The sequence below is a fragment of the Colias croceus genome, chromosome 26 (assembly GCF_905220415.1).
Source record: "Colias croceus chromosome 26, ilColCroc2.1".
Lineage (NCBI taxonomy): Eukaryota > Metazoa > Arthropoda > Insecta > Lepidoptera > Pieridae > Colias > Colias croceus.
This window is the reverse complement of record NC_059562.1, coordinates 3,022,240-3,049,345: the sequence shown is the minus strand read 5'-3', so window position 1 is coordinate 3,049,345 and position 27,106 is coordinate 3,022,240. Positions and strand designations below refer to the sequence as shown.

The window sequence follows — 27,106 nt, the reverse complement described above, 5'->3', positions numbered from 1 at the left end:
TTCATACAACTTGATGAATACAAATCTGCCTTCTTGGTGGCAATAACTTTTTGCTATTCCAACAACAAGGTACAATTGTTATTGTGAATTTCAATTTGCGAGAAAAAAATAATTAGCACCAACAGTGGCGAATACAAAGGATTTAACTGACGCATGAATTTAGATGTAAAAAATCTTAAGTGACAACCGGTCGCAGCAGCTCTTTGCATTCACATAGTACAATTATACATTCAAATAAAGTTTTTATTATCGAGCGTGACTTGAGGGTCAAACTGATAGAAAATTTCTTAGCTGCTGTACCTACACAGGATCAGTGCCAACAAATAAAATATAAAAAGGGTAGGTACCGTTCGCATGTTGTCCCACAGCCCACTTTATAGATTTGCGATCGAGGAATATCGGTCACATGACATAATTAATTTATCTTCTAATTAAAAAATACGTCCACATGTCTAACTTGATTTCTCTAATTAAAGCGATACATGGACAATCAATGAAATATTATCACAATTCTATTCCTAATGCATACCTACTATCTAAAAGAAATATATCTGTTTGGAATCGCTGCTAAATCAAAGCATTTTCAGATTCAATATTTTTATTATGTACTTCATTAATAAATATGTACCTCAGATATTATCATTAATCATTATCTTTGTTATTACATCCGTCTCAATATTTTATCAGATTAGTAGTTTGTTCATAGTTCAAAGTAAAACAATCAAAATTTTAAGAATAAGGTAAAAATTTGCAATGCTTATTTTTCATGAAAACCTCTGCAGAAATTTAAAATTATAATTGAGAAGTATTATTGCAAAACAACGACATTGCATACATGTAGGTAAACAAAAAGTAAAAATTGAATTTAAAAATACCGTGACCAAGGATATTCGAAAACAGAGTTTATAATGATTTTTAAATTATAGTCATCAATGTTAATAGAATTTTAATGATGAGAACAATAAAAGCATGAATAATGGAGATCATGGAAATAGTCTTGACTTTATATAAAATAAGCTTGTTGTAAAAATAGTTTACATCTCACAATGTCATCTATTAAATAATGTATAGGTCCTAGAGTTGTGCCTTGAGGAACTCCATGACGTTAATGCAAATAACGTCATTTTGTTGACCCTGCACTTCACCCAGATAATACTAATTATCATCATCATTTATGATGTATGCAATCATCAATGTTACAACTTATACATTATAAAAAGGTATGTATGTAAAGGTAGCTAATAGGTATGGTATGAACGACAATATAAAAGAATTAATGGTAATTGTTCCCGCAGGATCAAATTAAGACTCAATAATCAATGTACAATATGTATTAAAAATTTTAAATTAGATTTTGCATCTTCTTCTTCACTTTAAAATTCTACCAACGCAACGCCTTGCCTAATTTACCTACAGTGTCGGATATTACAATATCAATTAAAATGTATAGAGCATCTCAAGTTTAAACCGGACAATACGAATTTATTTCTTATTATTTGATCGATCTTTTAAGGATAAAGTTTGGTGTAAAATTATGCACATATCATTAATTAACATTTGCTAACTTTAGATTTTGCACAACGGGTTGCACAATGCACATGCTTATTTTAGAAGAAACATTTAATCGACAGATTTATTTTATTCGTCTATTTATAAAATAAATAAATATTATTTCCCTATGTGCAAATGTTAGACTATACATAATTAGTTTCAGGTGCTTATTTTAGATTCGATTTTAATTTTTATCATATTAGGTATAGGTAGTCAATAAATAAAATATTTTTTCTCAAAATAGTCTGAATCTTAATAAGTCTCTGTCAGGACATCACCCGCAACATTACAAGCAGTCATAAATTCATGTAAATTGTTCGTAAATAAACTGTACACAACGTGGTTCTTTTCATTTCGAGAAATCCAGTTTCCTTATCGTATAATAATGCTTATGTTAACAAGAGTTATTCCTATAATACGTTTTATACATACGAGTAAAATATATAACGTTGATAGCATCGCAACATCTTCTTGCAATGTATTCTTCCCCTTGATTAAATCTTGATACGATACAGATAAAATAAAAAATCCATAAAATTTTAACAAAATTTTTTTTTACTTAAACGTAGTGAAAACTAACACAAGGAAAGGAATAACAATCTACGATAGAGCATTACATTTTACTGCTAATGGAGTCGAGTATTTTACTTTATAGATTTATACCTTAAATGTTTTATATCTTTACTAACTAACCGCCCGCGGCTTCGCCTGCTTTCTCTAAAACGATTTGAAATTTAAACTTAATCCTATCTCTCAAGTTGGATAGAACTGCACATGGTGTGCGAATTTTATTATAATCGGTTATGTGGTTTAGGAGTCCATTGAAGACAAACATTGTGACACGAGATTTATATATATTAAAAGATAGCTCAATAAACGTAGTATGTAAAATTGAAGATAGAAATTCAATTCTCGTGTAACAATATTAGTTACCATACTCCTCTGAAACGGGTGAACCGATTGTCAAGAATTTTTTTGTTCCTATTGGGTAGATCTGAGAATCGGTCAACATGTATTTTTCGTACCCATAAGTGATAAGAGTACGGCAGAACAGCGTTTGCCGGGACAGCTAACTAGTAGTTTATATCACTGCATACGCATAGTATAAAACAAAGTCGCTTTCTCTGCCCCTATGTCCCTTTGTATGCTTAAATCTTTAAAACTACGCAACGGATTTTGATGCGATTTTTTTAATAGATAGAGTGATTCAAGAGGAAGGTTTTAGTATATAATTTATTAGGTTTTAGACAAAGCGGCCGAAGCCGGGGGCGGTAAGCTAGTTATATATAAATTAAAATCACCTTTTGACCTATTCCAATAAAGAAAAATGATTGTTAAAACTGAATGTATAACCGGTACATTAAACGTGTACCAAAATAAAGCATAAAGATTATTGATTAACCGACTTCAAAAAAAAGGAGGAGGTTATCAATTCGGCCGGTATATTTTTTTTTTTTTTTTATGTATGTACACCGATTACTCCGAGGTTTCTGAACCGATTTACGTGATTCTTTTTTTGTTCGATGCGGGATGGTGTCGAATTGGTCCCATAAAAATTTTATTCGGATAGGCCCAGTAGTTTTTATTTTATAAGCATTTTTGTTGTCTGTAGGTATTTGTAAATTTTGCAAGTGCAAGTTTGAAGTCGGTTGTTTTTAACGCAGTTATCACTTGTTTGTCCTTCTGTTTCAAAGCAAGGTTATGGTTGGCTGATAGAAATCACTGTAAATGCTGTCTTAAGTAGGTATGTAATTTGCAAAGATTTTTTCTTCCTTCCGTGTATTGTTTTTAAAACATGCAAACACAGGTTTCATGTAAAGGTAAGTTATTAAAAATGTAAGTATTTAAAAATGCAGAAAATAGAACGAAATCTCCGTACACATAACTAACAAAATAATATAACCAATTCAAACCACTATTATCAAGAACACATCATAATCCATCCAACATAACAATATTACAAATCCCCTAAAGTCTAAACTATATAAGCATATCAGCTTAACAGTAAAGCATATCGCAGGAAACTATGATAGCATTGTCACCTTGACCCACCTTCAAGGCCTTTGAACCAGTTCGGAGCATTAACTGTACAAAAACACCGAAAGAAACTCGTATTTGAAAATATTAATAAAATCACTACACAAATAAAAGTCCTCTGCACCTATTTTCATTCTGTTTTCTCCAATGTTCGATTCTAGAGAAAGGTTTTTTTTATATAGGCGAAAAGCTAGTCCTACTAATTTGATAAATACGAAAGTTTTTGAGGATGGATGTATGTGTGTTTGTCACGTCTACTAAACGGATTTGTATGAAACTTTTCGGTAATATAGGTTCAGAACACATTAGCTACAGAAATACTTGATTTTGCCCGCGGATTTGTTGTTGTACTTGTTTTACACGTATATGCGTGTAATATTTTTGAGTTTGCAAGAGCACTTACATCAATGACCCAGCCTCGGTTATTATATTTATTCGAACCTATTATCGCAATTGCTTTGTGATTTACGCTTGATAAAAATATGCAGATATAACTTGTTTTATTCTATTTTATAAAGGTTTTTTCATTCGAATAATAAACGAGGAAAAATGTTATCAAAACCTTACGTCATATTAAATTTTTTAACTTTGTATAAAAATACAGACCGATGAATAAAATTACCTAATATCGAGTTACAACACTATTAATTACTGATTAAATAATATGTAATGTCCCTAATTAATCATTATTATTGTGTTATTATTGCATTATCTATACAAAAACATTTTCAAATTGCAAATGTCAAATTAAACGAGGATTTACAAACGACAGGTTAAAAATTAAAATGACACCCTTCCCTTAAATTTGAATAAACCGGTTATTCACAAATGAATCATATTTTTATAATTGGTAATTGTATAAAAAATAAATATTACCTAAATATTTTTGCGTTTGTTCAAACAATCTATACAAATATTTACTAATGTTCCATGATCTTATAATTTTGTAACAATTTACGCAAATGACATGTCGTTAACATTAAAATAAACCTTTCCATTTCATTCCATTTTTAAATGAGACGCTTTCGCTTTGCTATACAGTCTCTCTAATCTCTAATTCATCAAAACCACAAATTTCAGAGACTAGCGAAGCCAAAGCAAAAAACGTATTAATAATCGTCATTCGTAAAATCCGTCTTCATTCTCAAACACGTCGCCAAATCAAATAAATAAATAATATTATTCACGTACCTACATTGTAATTAATCTAACGTTTTTACAGCCTGCCAAAGTGGTGTGAATTTAAAACAGGTACGGAAGGTATTTAAAAAACATCAGATATACATATATCACTAAATCAAGTGTCAAACGTACTTATATGTCACCGAGGTTATTTAGAGGAAATTTAGATACAGTACAGGAAAGACCTAACTTGAGGCTTAAATGTTAGGAGGAAAATATTGCATATCTGCTAATAGGATAATAACTCGGGACATTCTTGTTTGGGTGTTAGGTTTCTTTTGCAATTCATTTTTATTTAAAAGAATCGACTTGTGTTGTTTACATGATAATACGTGAAGTACTGATAAATGGTACGCACATTGCATATTAGCAAAGTCTAGATACATAACATATCATTAAATTCTTTATACACGAGTATGAAAAACGTTAATTTGTAAGCTTTATAACCGATTGTATATTTTTATAAGCAGGTTAAGTTAACCTTTAACATAAATCAAAATATTTTAAATAGTTTGGAAAATCCAAAAGTGCACGCCTCATAATCTCATCCTTTACAATAAAATTGATTATTTATAAAGAGTACACTATAAATATAAAAAAGAAATAAAATAACAGTTGGAAAAGTAAAGAAGGCGGTACCGTAATAATTGAGCTATTTTTCTTGTGGCCCCACCTAGATGTGAAACTGCGCAGGTTTAAGGGACTGACTACCAACTTATTTTTTTAAACCTTGGCTTATAGTATAAAGAATCGAGTTTATAATGGTGAATTTTGAGTACACTATAAATATTATATATATAAAAAAAAAGAATATATGTATATAAATATACTAAAATTATGGAGAACAGTCGATATTTTTTTTTTGTTTACATAATAACAATTAAACCACATCGAATCAGACCCTGAAAAATGAAAGGGTTCTATTCCTGAGCATACTCAAGCGTAAGAGAAAAAAAAAGACTCGATTAGTAAAGTATTTCGGTCGCTATCGTGTTAACAAGAAAATCCTCCGCACATACAGACACACGGACGTCCAAGACAGAACTTTTTTAAACTGTTTTTTAACTACCTAGTTTAAATAACAAAAATGACATCAAAAATATCATGAATGTTAAAAATAGTGTTTTTTCTTAATATGTGTGTGTATGTATTAGCTTACAAGTGCAATGTATGATACATAAAGACATTTTAAGTTTGAAAAATCAGATGTTTTGCGCGAAGTGACAGTAGTACCCACCTCAACGCTTCGCTTATGAGGCGTGCAATATCGAAGTTTAAACACGACGAACACGACCAGAGTTTTTATGGTATGATTTAAGAGTATATACGTATATCTATACTTATATTATAAAACTGAAGAGTATGTTTATTCCTTTGCTTGATTGATTGACGCGCTTATCTCAGAAACTACGAGTCCGATTTGAAAAACTATTATTTCACTGTAGTCTGTAACATAGTCTTTTTACCGAGAAAGGCTTTATCAGCAATATCGGTCGTGATGATATATTTCCGCTATATTTAGAGCGGAAAAAACCGCGGGGAACCGCTAACTCATTCCACGGGAATTTCCTTTGACCACAAGGGCGTTGCGGGCGAAGAGCTATTACGAAAATAAACTTAACTAACGTTACTTTCAGGACGTAAAACTACCGTTAAAATCATTGCTAATCCCTGTTACCAATTACCAATTAAATGAACTAACAATAAAACAAACTAAAAGCTAAACGGAAAATTAAGAATGAGTACGTTCACGGTCGAGAAGAAGGCCAAATTCTGAAATTAATACTTCTTCAATGCGAAATCGATAAAGAGCAATGATATTAATCTATACTTAATAATAAGAATTTACATAAAGTTACAAGTTGATTAAATTCAAAAATAACATATGCAACTATTTGACCTTAATATTTTGATAAATTGTTCTGGAACATTCTAATGGTGCAGCTACTAGCTGAGTATAGTAGGTATATTAATTACAACGTTTTTATAATTGTTTTGTGCATAATTTTACATAATATAAAATATTCAATAATTTATCATTTATTAACGTCCTTTACTAGCATCTGATGTACATTTTTACTAAACTCTAGTAGAAGTTGTTTGGACCTAAATCTAAGACATTGACCAAAACAGGTAAATGTCCTCTAGAAATCTAATCTCCGTTCTTGTGCGCAATAAAAATAATTCAAAGAACATTTAAAGGGCTTACATAGGTGATTTTCGTTTTAGTTATTTAAATAGTGGTTGAAACTACGGGGAATAAACTTGTACCACAGATTAGATAGGTACTATAGCTAATACACATACCTTATACCTACATAATATTATGTACTAAATGTAATTTGGAGTTAGCCTTGCCCTTCTTTTTTTTTCCGAGAGTTTGTTTATAAAAGGTACTATAGGTTTAAACCACAACAGTATCAAGCTTCAAAAATTATATATCAAATATCAATAGATTGAACTCATATTTTGACACCATATTTTTGTAAATTTTTCCTCATTTCACATCCATACAATGTTTGTGCCATAGACGAAACGTGGCAGCAGCTATTATATTAGCCTAGCCGGTTGCCCCGGCTTCGTCCAGACTGACCCCGGATAAAAATATTCCTGGGTAAAATAATTTTTAATGTCGATAAAGAAGTTTCACTTCAAAAACTTTCCTCATTATAATAATATGTATCAGTATTCAGTATAGAGTGGGTATATTTATATATCAATTGCTCGCACGTTGTCCTAGCAAATATATTATAATACACAGATAAACTAACTTACAACGAGGATAAGAGACAACTGATAAGTTGTAATTATCCATTATTCAACCCTTAGGTCATTGTATTCGTTTTATTATAGCGTGCAATGAACTCTCATTAATGCAATCTAATAAGAACAAAATCCTGTTGTTCTTTGTTGGCCATATTATATTTTTAAGTATCATTTTTCAAAAGCACGTGGAAAGTAGGTACTCTAATGTAGAAATATACATACCTACTACCTATTCATCAGTCTTATGGATATACACGAACAAACATACAAAAGTGTGGAAGCCGTAATTATGTTCTAATGACACCTTTGTCACATCTTCTTTAAAGATTAATAGTAGAGAAATAAATGATCATTTTTATTGTATTTACTATTTTATAACGTAATCCAATTACAGCAATTCTCTTACTATTATATATAACTTCCTCATTATTAACAATTAATATCATTAATAATACCTATTACCGCACTCGCATAAACGCAGGTGAAGAACAAAACAATTGGTAACAGAAACTATTTCGCAATTTATTCACAAAGAACCTCAGAATACCACAATTTCTATTGTACATAGGAAATATTATACGTACTAGCTCTTTGGTCTTAGCGTGATATAATAATATAGATTATAACATAAAGCCTTCCTCGATAAATGGTCTATCTAATAGCGCAATAATTTTTACATTCGGACTTGTGGTTCTGAGATTAGCGCGTTCAAGCATACAAACACTTCAGCAATAAAATATAAGTATAGATGAACCCTAGAATATGGTTATTTCTATTGTACATAGGAAGCATTATATATTATGTAAGCGGCAACGTCAACTCATCATCAAAACAAAGGACTGGCGTTTATTATTGTTATTACTAAGAAACTTGAACGTTTTGACCTCTCTAATAACTATGATAATAATGAACATGTGCAAAGGCAAATGTAACGTGAAATATGCGTCTATCTTACAATCTTTTATATTCTATACACTGTTCTAGACATGTGTTCATAGAGTGATAAGTTTTTAATTTTTAGACTAGGTCCCGATATGTAACTATTTAATAATGTGTGGGCCGTGGCATAGGGGAGTTCCTTTTAAAACGAAATATCAAAATACATATATCTCCAAAAATATTCTATTTCAAAGTTCCATTGGACATTTAAATGACAAAGTAAATTAGAAATATTAATAAGATTGTCACCGACATAACCATCGACCACACAACTGGTCGATGCCCACGGGCCACGGCCCCTCTCCCGGAGGCCGCGGGTATCTATGCAAGATTTCCCCACTTAAAAAAAAAACTACATGTCACTACATTTTAAAATTATTAAGCATTTAAACTCATTTACTGCGACGTGACCTTTCACTGTAACATTATTTAAATTATTGATAATATTATAAGAAAAACTTACGGTAAATATTAAAGTATTCAAATTGGCAAAAAATTTAATGCTAAATAGGTAAATAATAAACTTAATATTATCATAAGTAATATTTCGTAACAGTCTCATACAAAAAAATTTGAAGGTTTTTTTTTACATTTTGTAAGGTTATATATTTATTGAAAGGCAATGGAAAATAACATTAAAATTTACTTGTACAAGCTTTATGAATAATAAATATCAGGATTGTTTAATAAATAGCCAAGTTCAATGGACTTCGCTTTACTTTGGGGTGGAATATTTTCATACACACTGCTTTTTCTCAGCAAAATAATATTATCAAATAATAAATAAACATAATTCCCGGAATGTTGCTACTTACTACTACACCTTTAAACATAATAATAATAGTTTAAAAAAACTAAAAAACACGCTTTTTATAGAAAACCGAACTAAAAAATAGAAAATTTTATCAAATTAGTGTATTGTCATCGGTCCTCAATAAATCTACAAAGTTTGAACGAAATCTGGCCGTTTAAAGTGGGTCAAAATCGCGCCCAAAGAAGTCGGTTACAAACATACAGGTGAAGCTAATATAAAGCGTGTAATAAAAATACAATGCATTGGAAATTAAAATAACCTGGTAGATACATACATACATAACGTCATTTTAATTGAACATAAAATTTAGTAATAATAACAAATTGAAATAAAGGTAGATATAACAAATAAAATAAATAATGAAAGTCAAACCAATCACACTTTAATATGAAAAGTTTCTATCATTAAGTGGGGAAGTAGGTGATATGTAATCGAATGTACATAGTTACATAGTACATACCTATATATATACATTTTATAAATACGATACAAGTGTATACAAAAGCTAGAGAGAATTCTCTGTTTACTTTTTACCTTTCTCCATACAGTTGTTTGATTATTATTAAAATACAATGAAATTTTTCATTCCACAAAGGCTGTCTTTCTAACCTGCGATTGTACCTCTATGTAATATGTATGTCAAATTGAAGCTAACAAACTAATATTGTGTGTCTTTTATTATATAAAGAATCGAGATGTTTATTATTAAATGTACAAAAATATACCTTGTAACGGTTTAGAACATCCCTGTTATGGTATAGTTTATTGTTCAGTTTGGTCAAAACTCAAAATAAAAGCAATCGTCGCGAAAATATTAAATTTTCTTTTGAAAGTATAATAGAATATGTTTCTAGACTTTTAACATTGTTTATTTAGGTACTAATAACATGATAAGAATTTAAAATTATTCCTTCTAACATTTATAATTAATAATTATGATAATGCCTTTATTTTACGCTTCGCAATACAATATTAAATATTAATATTTATGAATACATTTAAACAAAAGACTTAATTTGCAAACACTTAGATTGCTTTTTTCCGTAAAATAAATATTCAGTAGGTTTAATATGATTATGAACAGTTTTTATAATTTTGCAAAAACATCATCAAGCGTCCTAATGACTAATTATTGTTATAATCTATGAATTGAATTTATTAATATGTTCCCAGCATAATTTAAGTCTCCAATAAAAACCATTACCAACCACCAACTTCATTTTGCACAAGGAGCAGTTTAAAATTACTGGGTATTCAATTACACACATACATAACGATACAAAAAATCAGGACAAAGCTAATTAATATTCAATATTAAATATTAATGTATAATGAAGGTCGTTCAGAATATGATTTATTAGCTAACCTTGTTACAGTCGATATATTTGCAAAAAATAAACATACAATACCTACATATTACATAAAATAACTTGACAAAACTGAATTAGCTTTTAGTGAATAAAAGTCAAGCCAAATCCCTCTTACATTTTTCCTGAAAGTACGGTCATCCGCAAACAGCCCAAGTTGAAATAGATAAAGACCAGCAGAAAAATAATGCAATGTCTCTTATCTATACTAATTCCTATTATGTATAAAGCTGAAAAGTTTAATTTGTTTGTTTGCGCGCTAATTTCAGGAACCACGAATCCGATTTGAAAATTTATTTCACTGCAGTTATCGAGGGGGCTTTTATCATCACGTTAATATCAATAATGCGCGTGAAACCGCGAGTCACAGCTAGTTTTGCATAAACATAATAATATTATGTTACATATTATATAGAATAAAAGCATTTTTGAGAACTCAATGCGTGACTTTAGAGGTCTTGTCTACCGTATGCCAGTGCAGATGTTTTTTTCTGTTCCCTTTTTTGCCGGAAAAAAGGCATCAAATAAGCATCACCTCTCACCTGTTGTAACTACGAACATAATAATTATTTATAATGTATATGAGAAGAATTTTCGCAAAAATTTGTACTATAGATGTACCTATATAAAAAAATGTGTGCGTGTACTAGTACGTGTGACCTTATTTTTCGCAAAATAAATTAATTTTTGCAACTTTACAGAAATACGCCGAATCACGCGTGGTAGGGATAAGAAGAAGATGGCGCGTAACGAAAAAATGTTACACTAAATTTTTTTCCAACCCCGATAAAGAAGTTTCACTTCATAAATTATCACCGAATTAGTTAATAAGATCAATTAGTTAATCGATCTTGCTACAAAGGTTCCTTATATTTGTCGACTACTAAACGACCTTATTCAAAATTATTTTATTCACCAACCCTCCTTCACATCTTATTAGTGAGACAAAGACTTTAAAAATAAACAAACATGTAATCATACAATTGGTTACTCAACCTCAACAAAGCGAAACCAAATCCTCATTCCACATTGTTGACAACAAAAGAAAACAATAAACGCGGATTAAACGCATTATCTCAATAATTGCTTTAATTACGACCTTCACGATAACGATGTATTACATTGAGGATGTCGCATTTAATCATATACGTAAATTATTGCCTTTCATTAAAAACACGATATTTATCTGAAAATGTCACGTATGACGAATAAACTTATTTTCGTAAATTAAAAAAAAAATTAACATCACATACTCTTCGATTTTCCAAAAACAAGCTAGTTAAATAGGTACATGTAAAGTTTTCTGAATGCTCACATATTACTCTATTTTATTTTAAACAATAACTATGTCAGGAGTCAAGACGTCACTATTTTCAAGTTTCGTTCGTTGAGTGTACAAAAAAAAAAGTTTATTTAATTATATTCAGAGGGATTAACAAAATGGTATTAATAAAGCTTATAATACTGGTTTTCATTCATTTAGTTTTCCTTTATAACACAAAAACAGATTCGTTATAACTTATAAACATTCCAAGAAATCATAATGATAATATTTTGCACAAAATAAAAATTAATCAATGAAAAATAACCGTAACGATCCTTGCAAAGCATATCAAATATCATAATCATTTGCATAAATTGTTCATATTGTTCATACTTTGATCGCTTCGGTTAAAGTTAAAACTCCACACGTATTCAAGTTAAGTGAAGTATTGTGTAACAACACTTTCGTTACCTCAAAGAGATTCATTGACATTGGCATAAGGCCAGGAGCGATATTAAAATGTCGTTAATTTTTAAACATAAACAACGTAAACATTTATTTATTTATTCAAAAACTATTAAACCTCTGTAATCTTTAATTATAAGATATCAAAACATGTGATAAAAAGTCTTCTGCTCAACTTTATATCATTTCAATAAATAATTACTTGACCAAGAGGTTTTACTAGTATTGCCCCAGTTTAAAAAAATTATCGGTATTTTCATTTTTGTAAAGAAACAATTATTTTTATGTGATTAAAAAATAATGTTTTATATCAGGAAAACACACCTCAACATACTGATACTTTATGACAATATGATTTTTTAGATTTTTGAGAAATTCGTTTACCTACAAAAGCGAAGCGAGAACGAATTGCATGAAGATAATTAACACAAGATGACATACATTCATACATAACACAGATGTTACGTTGTATTATGAAATTGTCGATTGCTAACAACACTAATTTATGATAACTAGGCAAATGATAAGTAGTTTGTAATCTTGATCCACTTTTTTAATAACTGACCTCCGAAAGCGTTTTAATTAGAAGACTTTAAGTTTACATTGACCCTTATTACAAATTCAACATACCTATTATGCTAATAATTTTCTCAAATGAGACTCAATCCCTCAGCCCCCGGAATCACAGACACAATAGAAAATCGATTGTGTCGTGGTCTCATTGGGCCGCTCGGTGGTCATACCTAATTGATAATTATTAATTACCTATTCCAACGATATTATATTAATAAAGAATGATTGATACTATTAATTAAATACCTTTACATATCTGCCTCCGTGACTATAAACGTCCTTCGAAAATTAGATAAAACTATTAAGATTAATTAATTACATATTCTGATAAATTACGAAATTATTACGAACACATTTCATTATTACATAACTAGAAATTTTGCAAACACCAAATCTATGTTTACTGCAATGTTACGCAGAATTAAAAAATAATTTAACATAATATACCTACGATATGAAAACAACAACTTTCACCGACTTCATCTTTCAAAGCACTCTCTCTTTAAAAACCCGTAATGTAGAAAGTGGCTGAGCGAACAAGTAAGATAATTCAATAATTTCACCTTTTTTATTTACTTCTTTTTGTATTGGAAACTATTTAGTAATCAAATAAAGTAATTGTAAAACTTTTCCGCCTCTTATTATTAAAATCAACCATATTATAGAAACACCCTTAAAACCTGTATTGCAGTTTTATTATAATTTATAACTTAAATATAATCATTTTTAACATAGCAATATAAATGTAACCGAACAGTTTGATTAATATTAAAATATATAATTAATAACTTGATTCGCTAACCTTGACTAAATAAATTATTAATTAAATTATGAAATCTGAAGGATAATTTACTCACCAACTAAAATCCATTAAAACACAACATTAGCACAATCACTCCAAACACAAACTATTAATTTTGTCTAAATATCTAGTGACCTACGATTAATAAAACAACCAGCTAAACGTCTGTATCTCAAGGCATTCCTTCACTGACTGATTTTGATTTCGTCTCTACAGAGTACAGCTGAATCATGGCATAAACTGTACATACTTAACATTTCAATATAAACAAAAACGTTTTATATAATTTTCGCCTTATCCACCCACCGAATAAGAGAGAAAATCGCATGTCGATTTACAGAAATTCACTTTGTGTGTAAATATGTGTGTGCAGTGTGTATGATTTTTGTTTTTTGTTCGCCCTATATGTCGAGTTACGTAGTGTAATGACTGATAGCCATCAATGAGCTGCGTCAATATATTATATAGCACATTATTGTTATTATTCTGTGCCATCCGTCTCTTTTTATAGGCAGATGAAGGCAATCAGGCGCAGCGCATTAAACTCGCACGTTTCAGTTTTTGTTATAGGTATCTGTACTTTTCCAAGTATTAAGTTGAACTTGAGGTTATATTAATTAGCAAACCTTGTTATACCAAACATTTACAATCTTGTTGGGAGGATAATTTTGTGTGTATATTTGTAGAAGCAATCTTTGGACCTTCTAAAGCTATTTTGAAAGTTCACCAGAAGAAAGCTGCTTATTTCTGAGTGTCTTTATTTTACAACACGGTGCATAAAATATATTCAAAGTGTCACTCATATTTTAAAACATTACATTAGAAAGTCTATTAAAAGGAGAGCTTTTTGAGCATTAATTGAGGACCCTAAAACGTCAACACCGTTTGAATATATAGTTATTGATCGGTCTTTCATTATCCGTGTGTACTCCTTCAACAGATTCCTTTCATCTGCTCTTATATTTGTATGCCATTTGTTATTTATTCCTCCATATTTTGATACACCATCTCCTTTTCACCTACAAATGCTGAAATATTAGTTTTGTTTTTCCCTCCCTAGTCTTAACGTGACTTTGTTTCACGAAATGGTTTTAAACCTCATGTGAAATTGCTAATGAAGAACATTTCTACCCATCTACTTGATCAAAATACGAACATTAATATGTATTGTAAATTGTAATCTACACACTATACAATGCTTATTAATCCCATTTGTTTACTATTCCATAAGTTCTTATCCATAGGCACTATTTACACAATTCATACACATGTACCATATACTATATCACATGTACTTACTAGAAACAGCGTTTGTTATCTCACACGGTGGATTATATACGCAGAATTAATACTACGGATGATCGCTTCGGTATCTGTGAACCTCACAGTTCTATTAGTGTTAATAGTATCTGGAAATCCTCAGAATAAACAAGATTCTTTATACAAATGAAACGATTGAGGGGTATTGATTTCTCTGCCAAGTATTACGAGTCGATTTGGGGTAATTTCCGAGTGATTTGCACGAATATAATACCAGAATTGGCAAGTTAAGTTGCCTTCTTTGAGAAATCGTATGTCGATTTACACATTACACCTAAACAAGCAATTTAGTTACAATATAGAGCTTTACCCAAATTAGGGTATTAAAGGGCTTACTAAATATTTGTTATGTCATCGTCTATCCAATAACACGCATTATTACAAAACTATTTATATTCTAATACAAAATAACAATGAGTTCCCAAAAGTTGATACAAAATCAGTTTTGTTCATTCCATCTGGATGTTATTAAACTCTATAATAATAAAATAAACATGGTTGAACGTTCGAGAGAGTTGTTTTTATAATTAGGGCGATGCGATGTTATCACAACTCAAAGGTTGGATGTCGCATAAACCCGTGATAATTTTACAAACACAAAATGACAAAAATGTAATACCTAGGTAATTTGAAAATAACTATAAGTACCTACTACCACTAAGGTACATACTAATAAATAATAATTATTCTTAAACATGTACATAGGTTGCATATTGCTAAGCATTGTATTAATACATAAAAATATCCATTTTCTTATTATAAAGCTGAAGAGTATGTATGTTTGTTTGCTTGAATGAACTGATCTCAGGAACGACGGGTTTCGAAAAATTATTTCATACTGTTACGTAGTCCATTTACCGTGGAAGGCTATAGCACTAGCTAACGCGAGATATAGGACTCTAGGAGGCTAATACCAATAGGAGCGGAGCAATGCGGGTAAAACTGCGGGGCATAGCTAGTAAATATTATACAATAGGAATGGCTAATAATAATACTAATAACACATTAAAACTCTCAAAAGGGCCTCTGCGTAATGGATCCGTGTCCCCACGTAAGCCTTCCAAAAGACCGGGTACCGTCCTTCTGGTGGCACCCGAGTATTATGGAGATGAGATACTATAGTACATACTGTATACTCGTGGTGACCTATGACGTATGATTGTGTGCAACTGTGTCACAACAAAATATGATAACATAGGACGCAAAACTGTTTGTATATTTTCCTTGCCTTGACTGACATCACGTAGGAATTAAGAAACATGTAAGGATAAGATTTAAGTATAGGATAGGCTGAGATATTTACATTTTACTTAATCATCGTTGATATTTTTGTCTTCAAACTGTATTGCTTCCAAAAAAATACTATTTTATAAGGGAGAAAGATAAACATTGTACATTTTAAACTGATGAACATGTTAGGAAAGATTTTAACCATAATAATAAGTATGTTAAAATATATGTTATGAAAAAAAATATTCATGGAGTCAGCTAATAAATAGCACAATGCTACAGTTCCCGATACATTTAATTTCAATAAAAGTAGAATTAATCTAAAATCCAGTCTCAATCTAATGAAGTGCAATTTAAATCTAATTCTAACCTCTGAAGGTCTAGGAACGATTCAAAGCCCTCTATAGTCCAGGAAATCCCTTTGTGAGTGTTGATCATTGAGCCAGCAATACACGAGCACAATCTCGAATCAACTATGGACACATAAATCTCTTGTACGACGTAATCTGCTGGTGTAAATTGTGTAGGTGTGCAAGTGGGTTGCTATGGAACATTATTGTGGATAGCAAATAACAAATTCATATTATTCACAAATTACAAGTAACTTTGAAGACTTATGATATATGTAACTATATTCGTATTTTTGTATTATATCATTGAATTCCGGTTTCAACTCCTGATTACAAAAATTAATATTAAATTATAATGTTTTATCGCGTTGCACATAAGTAATTAAGTAATTAAGTCCTCTCTGACATTTTTATGCGCTCGGGGTATGCAATATATTTTGGTTTCTTCAAAGTACATACCTACATAATTATTTAAAATTTTTAAATAAATAACAATCATAAATTATGTTATATTTCATCGTCTTATATTAAATTGACCTGTTGCACCACGCAATAGCAAATAAAGGAAAGCAAAAGCTTCACAAATTGCATTTCATAACACCGGGACTCATAGTGAAGTGCTGCGGCGATAAAGACATATCGATAAGTAACTGCGATATAATAATTATGTTATGATTATGTATAAAGGGTCATAATTAGGGCAAATATTTAAGAAATATTTGTATCCCAATTGGTTGGCTACTTGTGCATATGAGTACGAGATAAACTTGATAAACCTTTTCCTTTTGCAAGCAAATTCCGCTAAAATTATATTTTTGCATTTCATTACTTACCTACCAACGTTTAAAGTTTATGCAAAAAAGATGATTTAAACAAATATAACTACACTTAAATAACAAAGTTTTCAATCAACTGTGTCTGATTCTTATAGCAGAAAATACCTAATCTAATTCGTAATATTTTTCCATTAAGATCATATTCGCTTGACCGACTTTAAATTGGAGCAGACAATTCATAAGCACTCGATAGAAAAACAACTACACCTTCGCTCTAGTATCGATTTAGCTGTTAAGTAGATCAAACAAACAAGCCACTTGGCTATTTATGAGAAAACGTTTTACATTTTCAGTATAAAACCGATTTGAAAGGTTTTTGGAGGTGTAAACGTCTATTGTCAAGAATAATTAGTGGCTCAGATTATAATTTTAAGAATACAGACATTATGCTGTGTTTCTGTAGATGAAATCTAATTAGCCGATAGTAACATACGGGGGTAAGTGGCATCAATAAAAAGTATCCAAAGTATATTTACCACGTAAAATAAAATTGAATGATACGTACGTACATCTAGAACACGCATCAAAGACAATTTATACGACACCGATGTGAACTAGCTTTTATTATTTCTAAAACTTGATTTAGAAATAATAAAAGAACTTCCTAATAATAAAGATAAGGAGCAAGCCCTCGTATATTATGCTAGCCCCTTTTATAAGTCTACTTAAATCACTAGGTTTTTCACATTATTACCCGAATGAAGAAAATGCTTTCAAGTTATACTTTGATCCCATGGATAAAAGTTTAATTAGTTTCCAAAGTAACTTTAAATCCTACCGTGGTTCGCTTGGTATCCATTTAGGCCACAGCAAAGAAAGGAAGTCCCTAATAGTAAACCATACAGTAATACCCAATATAATAACATTTTAAAATGCACCATACATTTTGAAAAGAAGGAAGATAAATATGAATTATAACCTCTGCAATTACTGGGACTAAATCTTTGAAAATGAATAATAAAGGACGTATAATAATACGTCAATAACTATGATGCTTACGTGAAGCAATGACGACGGAAAAAACATGATTTATGACCTTTTCATGGCACAAAAAAGGGAAAATAAACACTATAATTAATATTTGAATCTTTTATATTACTATATTTATATTTAAATTATAAATGGCGTTGCTAAGGAACTTAACTAGTTAACACTATCAATATAAAAACAGCTAAAAACTAACAAGTTATTTAATCTCGTGAAATATCACAATAATATAACATCTAGGGTTCCGTGGGTATTATAACTTTATTTATTTTGTAAACAAATGATAGTACATACGAATTACCTTTTAATGATAGTTAATTTGTATTGCTTTTTAAAATATAAAACATCTTGTAACAATTAAGTTATTACACTTAATCTAATCTGTGTGTCGTAAAAATTTTAAGTATCTATGTTCACGCAATGAAACCAAATTGCACTACAATTGCTCAAATTATTTTGAAAGTTGCCGTTAAACGAATAAAATAAAATTTCTTTGATTTCCAAATCATAATTTCTTAGAAACTGATATAAGCGCGGTTGCCTACGTTACGTATGTCTAAACGTTTCCCAATATATTGAACATAGAATATCACGTATCATATAAACATATTACATAGATATGGCATATTATAAACCTCGAAGCTTAAAATAAAAAATTAAAATGCAAAAAGAGTATGTAGATGTACGTAGTACGTACGTCATTTCACAGAATTAAAATAAAGTATCAGTAGAAGCAATAAAGATATAACGGTACTAAATTTAAGTATCTAAGGAACCGCGACTGAATAAACCAACACCGACTTGACCATTATTTAATACTTCCCTATATCTTACAACAAACACGTTTTTATTTTGAATTTAAAGGTGACCTTTTATCACTATCAACAATGTATTAATTATTAATAGAAGAAATTTTAAGATTTTGTATATAATAACGCTGAATTATCTTTAGGTTTAATTTCCCGTAAATCAAGTGCAATTTATTCTTTATAAATATAATAAAAACAGTATTTTTGTGCTTTGTACATATTTAAAATACTCCAAGTAACCCACTGTAATAGTGATGCGATATTCAAAATAATGCTACAAATAAGATGTATATATATAGATGCTCATTGAAGCAGAATTGCGTGCAGTAACTAGTCATAAATAATTCCAATCACATCGTTCTATACGTCAACTGGATGACATTGTACGTATTTTAATATCGTTATCATAGTTCTAAAGTTCGCTGGTACAGAGGAAACAGAATAACGACGCAAAAAATTATCTTATTTCTATTATTTCTATTGATAATAAGTCCATTGTATTATTTTTTACTTAGAAAATAGAAACGTACTGCAATCATTGTACATTCATAAGGATGTTATCGCATGGTCACAAAATATTAGGAAAATATAAAAAAAATTAATAAACAAACATTGTTTCCTAAGCTGAATAAAACTATTGTACATATTATAACAGAACGAGATGATAAAAAAGACTGCATTCTAGACACAAAACTTATGTTTAAATTATTTTGCCTAAAAAAATATAAGACGTAAGAATTATAGGGTATTAATTCTAAGTTAATTTACTGTTCATCAAGTTATCACTTATAACAACATTTAAATAAATTTCCATCGATACACATCTAGCCTGGAACATCCCTACAGCCGGAACGAAAGCGACCACCATTGTGCGCGGGCGCAGCTCGTAACGATCGTCTCCAATGACGCACGCCTCTATGTCACTGTTATGCAACGAAACTGGGCCATGCTTATTGAATATACGGAATATACCTGTTATGGACATTAGCTTTGCAGACGTCGAAGCGCCACCGAAACGTTGTTATATGACATGATTTACACAATTTGTTTATTAATCAAACTTCCTACTAATTATGTTGATGTGAAAGTTTGTGTGTCTGTTAGTGAATTACGCAATAACGGCGCCACTTGAATTCTTTGTAACTTGGATAAATAGACATCGAACATATGTACTTGATTAGCATCAGGTTAAACCAAAAAAATAGAACGAGCCTTAAAAGCTATATTATATGACTGTTTCCTTTCAACTGTGTTTATGTCTTGATCCAACTCAAATTAAAAATGTATGTAACGAAAAAAGGAAATCTATATTACGAATAGAGTGAAGCTGAACAGGTCAATCACTGAACTCTGCAGTCTCATTTAACACTATGTTTACTTTCAGAATTTGACAGCCCAATGAAAAGGCTATCTTTGAAAAGGTTAAAGCTATTTCGACAATATAATTTCTCTAAGCGTGGGAAACCGTAGGACGAAGCTATTAAGGCAATAAAAAACGCGTTACCTTTGATATCGTAGTACATTATGAATATATGCAGTAATCCGCGTTTCGTCTAATCTTGCGACAACAATCTGCACGACGTTTACGAAATTTCTCATAAGTACAGGCTTTCATAACCTTAGCAAGAGATGTACCACTTTAGAAACTTGAATAGATCCTATAGGAGGCCGAAAGAAATACGGTGGGAGACTCTTTACAATAAATAATTTAAAAAAACATCGCTGTTGCCTGTCACTCTCCAAGCCCTCGAGTTCGATTAAAGGACAAGAACAGTTTTGGTCTAAAAAGCTGTCGATATTTAAAATTCTGCAAAAAGGAAAGCGTTTGTATGGAAAAAATACCCACCGAATTTCCTATTAAAGGGTCCCAATTTGTGGACATTAACAGGATAAAATATTAGTAGATACAATAATTGATAAAGGCAAAGTCTAAAAAGTCTCAAAATTCCAACACTATTGCTAGGTTTTCGCAAAACAAAAAGCGTGTAATATTACAAAATACGTCATATGAAACGAGATTGGATTTGTATTATTTATGATTTCGCACTCCCGGAAACATACATAGCCCATAGGTTCCTACTTACATTCATGTATGTATTTATTCATGATTTAATAATAAGTGTGGCGTGATATGTGAATGTGCCTACTTTCTGAGAAAAACGATTACTGGATCAACTGCGAGGGTGCAATTTAGAATTCAAGAAAAAATATTGTTTCAAAAAATTCATTTCATTCTCACTATGAAATTAGTTACTCTACCCGTTATAATATTTCTTAACCACCAGAAAAGAGAAACAATTGTTTTAGTTGCTGTTATGTTACACAATACAATATGTTACACATACATATATATTCATACATTTCTTCAGACAATGATCGATTTCTTAAAACCCCGCAATAGATACGAAACTACGTAATGACGTGAATCCAAGCATAACCTGAGGATGTGCAATCTTCCGCTCACTACAATCAAATAGGCTCTTTGATATAAAGATTGTCTGCCTCCTTTGAGCTTAGTATACCAACAGTGGGACACCCTGTATACTATGCGTACAATGTACATATTTCATTACGTATTTAAAAATGACCTTTGTTATTTCAATTTCAGAGATCGCACAAATTATCTAATCATCAAATTACGTATCAATCGCAATTATTTCATTGATATTACAGGTTTAACCTGTATCTAGAATTACGATAATTTATTTAAAAAATATTTAGTTTTAAATTTTTAATTGTATTATTTTATAGTTTTGAACATAAATTATCGCTGTAAACAAACAATTTGAAATCATGAATGATGTTAGGAAGAGAAACAGCTTATCGGTTGAATTCGATACCTGAGATAAAAATCAATAGAAAATAATCACGTGTAAATAAAAAAACTATTTTTTCTTAAATAACGATTCATTACAGAATGATTAGCCTAGTACCTAGTAATTTACATAGGTCATGGCAAATATACGCATTTGCTAAACCTAACGATCGCCATATTCTGTCTCTTAAATTGCACAAGAGTTTAAATACATATACCTACATAGATTTATCTTAAGGACTAGCTGTGCTCTGCGGTTTTATCCGCATTGCTCCGCTCCTATTGGTCTTAGCGTTATGATATAGAGCGTTACCCTTTCTCGATAAATAGACTATCTAACAGCGAAATTTTTCAAAGCGGACGGATTTTCAATCGGAGTGGTTACAGGTAAGCGCGTTGAAACAAACAAACTCTTAATCTTTATAATATTAGTATGGATTTGCAGATATTACACTACCTAACAATTACAAATTTCAATCAAATGCATGTTTGAAAGGTTATAAAAGGACTAAAAATAAATGACGCATATTCCATAAGCGGATACGAAGTCGTAACAATTTTCCACGCTAAAGGGATGTTTGCAATATCCTACACAAATAATAAACGTGCTATGTAAACGAAACTATAGTTGGTCAATTGTGTTGGGAAATTACTAGAATTGATAGCAAAAGTAAATATAAAAACCTGAACTTTGGGTATTTTTCAAGTACAGAATCCTTGACAGAATAGTATTGATACTGAGAACCTTACAAAAATACAGAATACTAAAAAGTAGCTAACGATAGTAATAAGGGAAATATCAGTGCGAAAATGCATTTTTCATTCGTTTCAATGATGAAATCCCTATTTGGAAATCTAATCTACAAACGATAAATCAACACTCAAACTATTACAAAGGAACACATTAATTATGCCACAAGATGAGTCAAAAATAAAAATTAATATTTCGAGATTATTAACGTCTCAATTATAAATACAATGTAAAAATAATAAAGTTTCTAGAAACCAATAATAAAATTCATCAAGACAATACATACTTAGATAAAATTTTTACGTAATCACAGCATTGATAACAAAAAGAAGCAATCTTTGAATTCACAATATCAAATACGATTTAAAAATAAATGATTACGAATTACTTACAATTGGAAAAACACCACCTGTAACAATGAAATAAATTATAAAAACATAAGTAGATAAGGGGCCATCCATTAATCACGTGATTTTTTTTTGGTATTTTTTGATCCCCCATCCCCCTTGGTGATACGTGGTGAGGTTTAAGACTACCCCTCCCCCCTCCCCCCTATATCACGTGTATTTTTTCGTACCTACAAAGAATCAATTTTTTATTTATAAAAAATACTGGTATAAGTATCATCTGATTTTATTATAGTAAATTAAAGACTACTACCTATAATAAACGTTCAGAGGTAGACAGAAAGATTGCAGTTTGTTTTTGAATGACATAAAAAAGATGAAAGATATGCGAAAAAGTTGTACGCGTTTGACTAAAAATAAATACATGTAACGGCGCTTTTCGGTTGAGTATCGCGCGCTTGTCGAAAAATAAATACACGTGATATATTACTTTACCCCCCCCCCCCCCCTCCCCCTTGTGATATTTCGTGATGTTTTGATGGACCCCCCCCCCCTTTCGAGCCTCACGTGATTAATGGACAGCCCCTAACTCATTTTCTTTGCCACGGTTTAGGAAAACATTTAAATATGTATTGTAAAATTAAAGACATTGAATTATTTTAACTAGATCTAAGTATGAATTATGTTATTTATTATCGCGATGCTTTTAATGATTTATAGTTTATGGCAAGCATGGTTGTTGCGTGACGAAAAATAATTTGAACGATTTGGATGAAATTATAACCTCTATGGGCGAAGTTACAATATCTTACATTCCAAAGGATTCCTGACATTTTCTTACAGTCTTTACATAAACCTATTCCTATATGAACGAGTAAACCAACAAGTATCAAAGTGAGAGGCGCATGCGCACAGATGTGTACCTATTGGCCTTAGGCCTTTATATCTGTGTTAATTGCCATATAGATATTTAGCAATTAAAGATTTAGGTGTGTATAATAATTATCGGCATTATATATCGATTAATAAGAAAAAATGTTACTTATTTTATGAGTACAAGAGCATGATGCATTATTATACAAAGGAATGTATGATCTGCAATTTATTTTCACATTTTTAAAAGTGAACGTACTCAGCGATTATAAAGTATGTACAGTTAAAACCTTAATCATGCCGCGTACTTATCGTTCAAAGTACAGTTAGACCCCAAGTCTTACAAATTACAGTCATTTGACATTTCCGACATATTCTGCACATAACTGTACCTACCTCTCGTGTATAACCTGCTAAATGCACTTGAATGTATATTAAAAACAAATAGAAAGGCGTTGATAAATAATAGGTCCTCTTCACAATCGGCAGCGTTGGTCGGGTAGAGGCCATCACGATAGTATAGGGTCTAAATGTCTATGATCGGCCGTCATTGTAGTTTATTCATAATCGCCGTCATAGCGGCAAACATCGACGATCATTTGCTGGGCCAACGCTGGCCATTGTGAAGATGGTCCATTACTCGATAATGTTAACGATGTCAGTATGTCAAACTCGTGTTGAGAACTTTCGTATCAGATTGTGGGTAGATGAGATTTTAATTAACCAGATTACTGATTAGGTAACGACTTACACACTGTTACACACCATGATTTGCCATGCTCTGTAAATACTGACACAATCGTGTAAAAACCATGATGTTTAATGTCTGTTTATAATGGTTATTGTTGGAAGAAATTAACTACCAACTAAATTAGTAGTATAATATATTTTTGTTTCGTTAGTCCAAATTGAAATAAACTTAAGTTTTGGGCATAAACAAAGCATAAAAACAGACATAATATGTAGCAAATAATTAATATGGGAACATAATATTATATACAAAGTGAATTATTTAAAAAAATATGTTGGCAAAGATTTTATCTCTTTATTCAATATTTTTCGTAAAACAATGCAAGTCTGCGACAATCGTGTGAAAATTATTTTTGGACAAAATTTTAAAAATAAATTACCAGACAAAATTAGCTCATACTGTTATTTAATACATTATTATAATATGTATTTAATGGTTGTAACTTTAACAATAATGGTACAGCTTTATGATGATATAGCTACTAGATCTATACATATAATAAATCTGTAGAAGGGTCAATTCTGTACATTGAAAATATTGAAAAAATAAATAGCAGGGGGTGTTACTGGATCGATACCAAACCCAAATATGTGATTAAAAAAATTTTTGTCTGTCTGTCTGTCTGTCTGTCTGTCTGTCTGTCTGTCTGTCTGTATGTGAAGGCATCACGTGAAAACTAGCGGTTCGATTTCGATGAAACTTGGTATAATTATACCTTATTATCCTGGGCGTAAAATAGGATACTTTTTATCCTGGAAAAATACGTAGAAAAAAAATAATCTTAATTTTTCAGTTTTATCCATAGACGTTGTTCCGTAGAACCGAGAACACACGTTGCGTATTATTATAGGCCTAGCCGTATTTGGGAATTGGGTCCAATAGATATTTATAAGATGTTATTGTCAGAGATAATATTTTGCATGTACACAAAAGCTCCGACTTACACACAAGAGTAGGAGATAGACACGATTATGGCACAAGGAACAGGAATAGAATTGAAATGCCATTTTTCCGATTAGCTAAAGTTAAAAATTCATTTATGGGTCAAGGTATACGCTTTTACAATAGAATTCCTCACAATATTAAAGAGTTTAGTAGTTCTAAATTTAAAACTTATATAAAAAATGTATTAGTTCAGAGAGCGTACTACAGTATTCAGGAATATATGGACGATAAAAACCCATGGAGGGTTGTCGCGTAAAAACCACAAGACAGTTCATTGGCATATTATGTAGTTAGATATAAGTTTCATATATTGTAATATTTACATGATTTTAAAAGAGCAACTATGGAGTTTCTTGCCGATTCTTCTCCATAGATCACTGCTTTCCGAATCGGTGGTAAATGTTAAAATAATTATGTAATGACGATTCGAAAGTGCTACTAAATAGTAGTCTAATTGAATAAATGAATGTTTGAGTTTGAGTTTGAGTTTGAGTTTGAGAGGTACTCAAAATAGATAAATAAACCATCCACGCGAAGACCGACATCCGCGCGGACGGAGTCGCGGGCGGAAGCTAGTCTATAATATAAAAATGAATCGCAAAATGTGTTGGTAAGCGCATAACTGGAGAACGGCTGAACCGATTTCGATAATTCTTTTTTTATTATATTCGTTGAAGTACGAGGATGGTTCTTATGTAGAGAAAACGTAAATATCGCGTAAATATAGCGGTCCGCCCCGGCTTCGCCTGTAGTACACAGGCGAAGCCGGGGCGGACCGCTAGTACTAGATACTAATATTATAAAGAGGAAAGGTTTGTAATTATTTATGTATGTATGTATGGTTTTCAACTTTTCACGCATAAACTACTGGACCGATTTCAAAAATTCTTAAAAGCCGCAGGCGGACACTAGCTTTCCTTAATTGTTATATTTTTGTTGTATTAAATTAAAATTAAATTGACTTAATTATACTTATTCTATTTTAGGATATATAATATTATTCGATTACAAGAAGATTACAAGTCATTTAGTTTTTATATTATATCAATAGACAATAGAAAATAGACAATAGACAAACATTTATTCACAAAAATAACACATATCAATATTAATTTTATATTGATTCGGAGATAAGTTCTATCAGCAGATCTAACTTTTCCGCGAGATTTTGCAAAATTGTATGGGTATTTCTATTTGTTTCAAAGGAGATCTTAATTCTTAAAGACAAAAATAAGTGGCCTTTAATAATCACAAAAAAGAAAATTACAATACCCTCTATCTATTAATCTATAGTCTATATATACTAATATTATAAAGCTGAATAGTTTGTTT

General features: G+C 30.7%; 1 protein-coding gene across 3 annotated transcripts in view; it reads right to left on the bottom strand.

Annotated features, from left to right (window-relative positions):
- Nucleotides 1–27,106, bottom strand: part of LOC123703511 (ATP-binding cassette sub-family D member) — a 54,929-nt gene that overhangs the window by 12,260 nt on the left and 15,563 nt on the right. Inside the window, exon 2 of one of the 3 annotated variants that reach the window (XM_045651550.1) lies at nt 23,251–23,267. The exons of 1 other annotated variant lie outside the window; for it this stretch is intronic. The gene's annotated coding sequence lies outside the window, so the exon portion shown is untranslated. Of the gene's footprint in view, nt 1–13,815; nt 13,975–23,250; nt 23,268–27,106 lie in introns of those variants that run through there. One more of the 3 variants, XM_045651551.1, reaches the window with a different exon arrangement.